The sequence below is a fragment of the Oncorhynchus keta genome, chromosome 4 (assembly GCF_023373465.1).
Source record: "Oncorhynchus keta strain PuntledgeMale-10-30-2019 chromosome 4, Oket_V2, whole genome shotgun sequence".
Classification (NCBI taxonomy): domain Eukaryota; kingdom Metazoa; phylum Chordata; class Actinopteri; order Salmoniformes; family Salmonidae; genus Oncorhynchus; species Oncorhynchus keta.
In genome coordinates, this window is record NC_068424.1 from 7,242,288 (window position 1) to 7,251,369 (window position 9,082).

Sequence of the window (9,082 nt, forward strand, 5' to 3'; positions counted from 1 at the left end):
AGCTTCCCCTCAGTGCTGAGCTTTCCCTCAGTGCTGAGCTTCCCCTCAGTCCCGAGCTGCCCCTCAGTCCCGAGCTGCCCCTCAGTCCAGTGGGGTTCTGGGTGAGGACTACTAGGCCATGGTCGGCAGCGAGGGTGGACTATCCTAGGACGCGAGGGGGAGGAACTAAGACATTGATGGAGTGGGGTCCACATCCCGAGCCGGAGCCGCCACCATGGACAGACGCCCACCCGGACCCTCCCTATTGTTTTGATGTGCGTCCGGGAGTCCGCACCTTAGGGGGAGGGGTACTGTCACGTCCTGGTCGAAGTAATGTATGTTTGTCTTCATTTATTTGGTCAGGCCAGGGTGTGACATGGGTTATTGTGGTGCGTTTTTGTCATGGGGTTTTTGTGGGGTATGGCTATGAGGACACTGTAAGGGGGTGAGTTCTACATCATATGTCTATGAGGACACTGTAAGGGTGTGAGTTCTACATCATATGGCTATGAGGACACTGTAAGGGTGTGAGTTCTACATCATATGGCTATGAGGACACTGTAACGGTGTGAGTTCTACATCATATGGCTATGAGGACACTAAGGGTGGTAGTAGTTCTGAGGACACTCGATTTTCCATGATGTCTCTCAGTTGAAAAGAGACAATAAAAATACTTAGATTTCCATGGATATCAAGGGACCTCCATCTGTATGTGATTCCTCCTTTACTCCTCCATCTGCAATTATACCTCCCTTACTCCTCCATCTGTATGTGATACCTCCCTTACTCCTCCATCTGTATGATACCTCCCACTCCTCCATATGTATGTGATACCTCCCTTACTCTTCCATCTGTATGTGATACCTCCCTTACCCTCCATCTATGATACCTCCCCTCCTCCATCTGTTACCTCCTCTTCCATCTGTATGTGATACCTCCCTTACTCCTCCATCTGTATGTGATACCTCCCTTACTCCTCCATCTGTATGATACCTCCCTTACTCCTCCATCTGTATGTGATACCTCCCTTACTCTTCCATCTGTATGTGATACCTCCATCTGTATGATACCTCTTACTCCATCTGTATGTGATACCTCCCTTATTTTTCCATCTGTATGTGATACTCCCTTACTCTTCCATCTGTATGTGATACCTCCCTTACTCCTCCATCTGTATGATACCTCCCTTACTCCTCTATCTGTATGTGATACCTCCCTTACTCCTCCATCTGTATGTGATACCTCCCTTACTCCTCCATCTGTATGATACCTCCCTTACTCCTCCATCTGTATGTGATACCTCCCTTACTCTTCCATCTATATGTGATACCTCCCTTACTCCTCCATCTGTATGATACCTCCCTTACTCTCCCATCTGTATGTGATACCTCCCTTATTTTTCCATCTGTATGTGATACCTCCCTTACTCCTCCATCTGTATGTGATACCTCCCTTACTCCTCCATCTGTATATTATACCTCCCTTACTCCTCCATCTGTATGATACCTCCCTTACTCCTCCATCTGTATGTGATACCTCCCTTACTCCTCCATCTGTATGTGATACCTCCCTTACTCCTCCATCTGTATGATACCTCCCTTATTCCTCCATCTGTATGTGATACCTCCCTTACTCATCCATCTGTATGATACCTCCCTTATTCCTCCATCTGTATGATACCTCCCTTATTCCTCCATCTGTATGTGAAAAATGCAGATATAATCTACATAAGATAATAAAATGTGATAATGTGTAGGCTCGTGAGGAATGGAAATATCAGGGCTTTTTGATTTGCATGTCCGACGGGCAAGCTCTTGAGATGAACAAACCTTAAATTACCACGTGACGAATCCCCACCTCAGAAGGTAGAGTTGTTCCCTATGAAAGAAATATTGCCGTCAACTTTAATGGCGCCAATGAAGTAAAAAAAAAAAAAAAAACAGAGTGCGGAAGTGTTATATTCTCCCACCTCTAACCAGTTCCTTTACTGATTCAACATGGAAAAACGGCATTGTGATTTTTTTTAATTTTTTTTAACCTTTGTTTAACCAGGCAAGTCAGTTAAGAACAAATTCTTATTTTCAATGACGGCCTGGGAACAGTGGGTTAACTGCCTGTTCAGGGGCAGAACGACAGATTTGTACCTTGTCAGCTCGGGGGTTTGAACTCGCAACCTTCCGGTTACTAGTCCAACGCTCGAACCACTAGGCTACGCTGCCGCCCCATGACATCTGTATTTGTTTGTATTTGTTCGTATTAAGGTACAGTAGGAGATCAATCTAATTAAGACTACAATCTACACATAAATTAAATTCATACTATTGACTGGATTTTCTCCTTAACTTGGCTATAATATTGAGTATGAAATATTATACATTTTTCTGAGAAAAGCTACAAAAAAAAAAAAAAAAAAATGTAATTTGTGTAAAACCGCAAGAGGATTCTGTCATTGATCATGAGTCAGGAGTCAGCAGTCAGCAGTCAGGAGTCAGGACAGTTTTATGTGGGGCGGATCCACTCCCTAAATCTCCAATCCAGGTAGTGTTTCTCCAGATGACTCCAGAGACAGTAGTAAGAAGTGAAACATACTAGTCTTCTCAAAAAAACACGGCACAGTGCATTCGGTTAAGTATTCAGACCCCTTGACTTTTTCCACATTTTGTTACGTGACAGACATTCTGAAATGGTTTAATATTGTTTTCATTTTCGCTCATCACTCTACACACAATACCCCTTAATGACAAAGCAAAAACAGATTTTTAGCAAACAAGAATTAAATATCACATTTACATAAATATTCAGACCATTTACTCAGTACTTTGTTGAAGCACATTTGGCAACAACTACAGCGTCATTCTTGGGTATGACGCAACAAGCTTGGCACACCTGTATATGGAGAGTTTCTCCCATTCTTCTCTGCAGATGCTTCAAGCTCTGTCAAGTTGAATTGGGAGTGTTGCTGCACAGCAATTTAAGATCTCTCCAGAGATGTTCGATTGGGTTCAAGTTCGGGCTCTGGCTGGGCCACTCAATTACATGCAGGGACTTGTACCGAAGCCACTCCTGCGTTGTCTTGGCTGTGTGCCTCAAGTCATTGTCCTGTTGGAAGGTGAAACTTTTCTCCAGTCTGAGGTCCTGAGCGCTCTGGAGTAGGTTTTCATCAAGGATCTCTCTGTAGCCATGATCGTCCCCCCTTGCCCTTGGCATTGGTGACAGCAATCGCCATGCCGATCCCACAACATGTACTTCCACTGGGCCAGACCAAGTGAGGGAAAGGGTGGGGGTGGGAGTGGGAAGTTTAGTTGTGAGGGGGATCTCAGCACCGAGGAGATCATGTAGTAAAATGCAGTCTCTCTTTCTCTCTCAAACAGGAACACAATCTAAACCAATACAGTACTTTTGCAACCGGGCCTGCTGAACAGTAGCATTACCTCGGGCCAAGGGGAGGCTGCCACATGAGAAGAGATTAAGAGGTCTATGTGTATTGGCTGTGTGGAGCAGTATGGATTAGCAGTTACGAAGAATAAGAATAAGAGATAAAAGTAACAAGTAATTAAAGAGGAGCAGTATAAAATATATTTAAAGAAATAACAATATATACAGAGAGGTGCCGGTACAGAGTCAATGTGCCAGGGCACCGGTTAGTTGAGGTAGTATGTACATGTAGGAAGAGTTCATTAAAGTGACTATGCATATGTAACGGTTGTGAAACGGCTAGCTTAGTTAGCGGTGCGCGCTAAATAGCGTTTCAATCGGGACCTTGAAGTAGTAGTTCCCCTTGCTCTGCAAGGGCCGTGGCTTTTGTTGAGCGATGGGTAACGATGATTCGTGGGTGACTGTTGTTGATGTGTGCAGAGGGTCCCTGGTTCGCGCCCGGGGATGGGGGCGAGGGGAAGGTCTAAAGTTATACTGTTACACATAGATCTGAAGCAGAAGCATTTGAGACATAATTGCAACTTGTACAGGGAAAGAGAGAACACGTCTTCAACGCCAACAGCAAGTTCTCAGCCACGACATCATAAAGAAAGATCCAAAAAAACAAACAAAGACAGGACAATTAAGAACGGCTCCCATTTTGTTGACTGGGTGATGGAGAGTGGATACAGATGTCTCCACCGTGATACATTGGGGCAAGACGAGCTATTGATTTGGTCTGGGTCGTCTGCTCACTTGCGCCGTCATTTCGGATGATAAAAAAGGTACATGGAGAACACAGGTTGGCAAACTGACAGTGGCGTGTTGCGTTACGGTGGAAGTCAGTCTAGGTCATGATGAATCACATCAGGCCAAGCACATAAACTACAGAGCAGAGCTGGAGAATTGTCTTCATCAGACAGTCAGACAGGGCATCCATCATTTTACAGCCCTGCTGATGAAGTGACTCAATAACAACACTGCAAGCACAGCAGCCACGGGTCAGGTACAGGAAAGTGTTAGCAGACCATCAGACTACTTTTTAACATTTCACAGTGCAGAAACAGTTATTGGTCAATAGTTGGTAGATGTTACACTTCCGTTCAAAAGTTGGGGGTCACTTAGAAATGTCCTTTTTTTTCTCCGAAGAACAGCTAATTTTTTTGTCCATTAAAATAACATGAAATTGATCAGAAATACAGTGTAGACATTGTTAATGTTGTAAATGACTATTGTAGCTGGAAACTGCTGATTTTAATGGAATATCTACATTAGGCGTACAGAGGCCCATTATCAGCAACCATCACCCCTGTGTTACAATGGCATGTTGTGTTAGCTAATACACGTTTATCATTTGAAAAGGCTAATTGATCATTAGAACACCCTTTTTGCAACTATGTTAGCACAGCTGAAAACTGTTGTGCTGATTAAAGAAGCCATAAAACTGGCCTTCTTTAGACTAGTTGAGTATTTTCTTTCCACCTTAATTTTAACGAGGTAGGCCAGTTGAGAACAAGTTCTCATTTACAACTCCAACCTGACCAAGATAAAGCAAAGCAGTGCGACACAAACAACAACAGAGTTACACATGGAATAAACAAACGTACATTCAATAACACAATAGAAAAGTCTATATACAGTGTGTGCAAATGAAGTAAGATTAGGGAGGTAAGGCAATAAAAAAAACAATATGGGGATGAGGTAGATGGGTGAGCAATTTACAGATGGACTATGTACAGGTGCAATGATCTGTAAGCTGCTCTGACAGCTGATGCTTAAAGTTAGTGAGGGAGATATGAGTCCACAGCTTCAGTGATGTTTTGCAGTTAGTTCCAGGCCAAAGAGTTCAATCTTGATTTCATCAGAGAAGAGAATCTTGTTCCTCATGGTCTGAGTTCTTTAGGTGCCTTCTGACAAACTTAAAGTGGGCTGTCATGTGCCCTTTACTTAGGAGTGGGTTCCGTCTGGCCACTCTACCATAAAGTCCTGATTGGTGGAGTGCTGCAGAGATGGTTGTCCTTCTAGAAGGTCCTCCCATCTCCACTGAAGAACTCTGGAGCTCTGTCAGAGTGACCATTGGGTTCTTGGTCACCTCCCTTTCCAAGGCCCTTCTCCCTGGCTGGGCGGCCAGTCTTGGTGGTTCCAAACTTCTTCAATTTAAGAATGATGGAGGCCACTGTGTTCTCTCAATGCTGCATAAATGTTTTAGTACCCTTCCCCAGATCTGTGCCTTGACACAATCCTGTCTCGGAGCTCTATGGACAATTCCTTCGACCTCATGGCTTGGTTTTTGCTCTGACTTGCACTGTCAACTGGGGCACCTTATATAGACAGGTGTGTGCCTTTCCAAATTATGTCCAATCAATTGAATTTACCACAGGTGGACTCTAATTAAGATGTAGAAACATCAAGGATTATCAATGAAAACAACAGGATGAGCTCAATTTCAAGTCCTATAGCAAAGTGTCTGAGTACTTATTTTCCACCATAATTTGCAAATAAATTCATAAAAATGCTACAATGTGATTTTCTGGATATATTTCTCATTTTGTCTGTCATAGTTGAAGTGTACCTATGATGAAAATTACAGGCATGAGAGGCCTTTTTAAGTGGGAGAACTTGCACAATTGGTGGCTGACTAAACACTTTTTTGCCCCACTGTATGTTTCCATTTGTAATATATTCTAAAAGCTGCATGAAGTGACTAATGATGATTTGAAAAAAGTTGCAAATAAACTCAAGTTAAAAATGTATATATATATATATAAAAGTAAGACAAAATAGCAAAAACAAATCTATCTACAGCGGGTACCAGTACCGAGTCAATGTGCGGGGGTACAGGTTAGTCAAGGTAATTTGTTCATGTAGGTAGGGGTAAAGTGTCTATGCATAGATATTAAACAGCGAGTAGCAGCAGTGGAAAAACAAATGGGGGCAATTTGATACATTTCTCAGCAGCTTGGGGGTAGAAGCTGTTAAGGAGCCTTTTGGTCATAGTCTTGGTGCTCCGGTACCACTTGCCATGCAGTAGCAAAGAAAACAGTCTATGACTTGGGTGACTGGAGTGTCTGACAACTGTATGGGCTTTCCTCTGACAATGCCTAGTATATAGGTCCTGGATGGCAGGAAGCTTGGCCCCAGTGATGTACTGGGCCGTACATACTACCCTCTGTAGCACCTTATGGTCAGATGCTGAGCAGTTGCCGTACCAGGCGGTGATGCAACCGGTCAGGATGCTCTCAATGGTGCAGCTGTAGAACTTTTTGAGGATCTGGGGACCCATGTCAAATCTTTTCAGTCTCCTGAGGGACGAAAAGGTGTCACAACTGTCTTGGTGTGTTTGGACTATGATAGCTTGTTAGTGATGTGGACTACAAGGAACTTGAAACTCTCGACCCGCTCCACTACAGCCCCGTCGATACTAATGCGGGTCTGTACGGCCCACCTTATCCTGTAGTCAACGATCATCTCCTTAGTCTTGCTCATGTCGAAGGAGAGGTTGTTGTCCTGGCACCACACTGTCAGGTCTCTGACCTCCTCCCTATAAGCAGTCTCATTGTTGTAGGTAATCAGGCATACCACTATTGTGTTGTTGGAAAACTTAATGATGGTGTTGGAGTCGTGTTTGGCCAAGCATTCATGGGCTAACAGGGAGTACAGGAGGGGACTAACCACGCACCCCTGAGGGGCCCCAGTGTTGAGGATCAGAGTGGAGGAGTGTCGTTGCCTACCCTTACCACCTGGGAGCAGCCCATCAGGAAGTACAGGATCCAGTTGCAGAGTGAGGTGTTTAGTCTCAGGGTCCATAACTTAGAGATGAGCTTTGTGGGCACTATGGTGTTGAATACTGAGCTGTAGTCTATGAACAGCACTCTCACATAGATGTTCCTTTTGTCCAGGTGGGAAAGGGCAGAGTGGAGTGCAGTTGAGATTGCGTCATCTGTGGATCTGTTGGGGAGGTATGCGAACTGCAGTAGATCTCGAGTATCCGGGATGATGCTGTTGATGTGAGCCATGACCAGCCTTTCAAAGCACTTCATGGCTACTGACGTGAGTGCCATGGGGCGGTAATAATTTAGGCACATTACCGTCACTTCCTTGGGCACAAGGACTATCGTGGTCTGCTTGAAACATGTTGGTATTACACACTCAGTCAGGGAGAGGTTGAAAATGTCAGTGAAGACACTTGCCAGTTGGTCCGTGCATGCACGTCCTGGTAATCCGTCTGGCCCTGCGGCTTTGTGAATGTTGACCTGTTTAAAAGTCTTGCTCACCTCAGCTACCGAGAGCGTTATTACAGTCGTACGGAACAGCTGGTGCTCTCATGCATGCTTCAGTGTTGCTTGCCTCAAAGTGAGCATAAAATACATTTAGCTTGACTGGTAGGTTTGCGTCACTGGGCAGCTCACGGCTGGGTTTCCCTTTGTAGTCCGTAATAGTTTTCAAGCCCTGACACAAAAGAAGTGGTAGAAATGAGGTAAAACGGATTTAAGTTTGCCTGTATTAAAGTCCCCGGCCACTAGGAGCGCTGCTCCTGGATGAGCATTGTCTTGTTTTCTTATGGCCTTAAACAGCTCATTGAGTGCGATCTAAGTGCAAGCATTGGTTTGTGGTGGTAAAAAGACGGCTATGAACAATATAATTTCGAACTCTCTTGGTAGATCGTGTGGTCTACAGCTTATCATGAGGTACTCTACCTCAGGCGAGCAATACCCTTGAGATTTCTTTAATATTAGACATCGCGCACCAGCTGTTGACAAATAGATACACACCCCTTACCAGACGTAGCTTTTCTGTCCAGCCGATGCACGGAAAATCCCGGCAGCTACATTATCCGTGTGTCGTTCAGTCACGACTCTGTGAAACATAAGATGTTACAGTTATTAATGTAGTGTTGGTAGGATAGTCTTGAATGTATATTAAGCATTTTGTTTTTCAATGATTACACATTGGTCAGTAGAATGGATTGTAGTGGAAGTTTACTCACTGGCCTATGAAGTCTCAGCAGGCAATCCAACCTCCACTCCATTTGTCTCCCATCTTTTCTATATGCCAATAATTCCCTTCTTACTGAAGCAGCTCTCACTCACATGGCTCACTCAGATATCTTAATTCTTGTTAGCCAACGTAGATGATCAGGTCCTGCTCACAGGCATCTCAGCTATGAAGTAGGCTCCAAGTGAAGACAGACACGTCGGGACACAAATGCTGGGTCCATCTTATCGAATTCCAAGGCGCATATTGAAGATGAGTCTGCTAAAAAAAAAAAAGCGTCTGCTAAATGGCATATATATATATATATATGCTAGAAGATCTGTCCACAGGGTGAGTAGGCCTAACGAACAGCAATCTACTATCCCCCATAGTGCAACAAGTTGACCTATTCCATTGGTCAACTTGTCATTAAATAAATATTCCAAACATCTGGGACAGTTGTATAAATTTAAGATCAATTGCAACCGACAACAAAAACAAAAATTAAGCAATGAGGCTGATGCAACAGATCAGAAGGTTTAGCTTAAAATGTTGATAAACTATTAGGCTATTTCTTCACATTATAAGCGCAGCGAGGCGCACAAGGCAGAAGGCTATATATGCGCGAATGTTCCAAAATGCCATCAATTAGTGGGAGAATATCGTTTCCAAGTGACCGCAAACACGATTATTATAAAAGGTGTATTTATGGTGA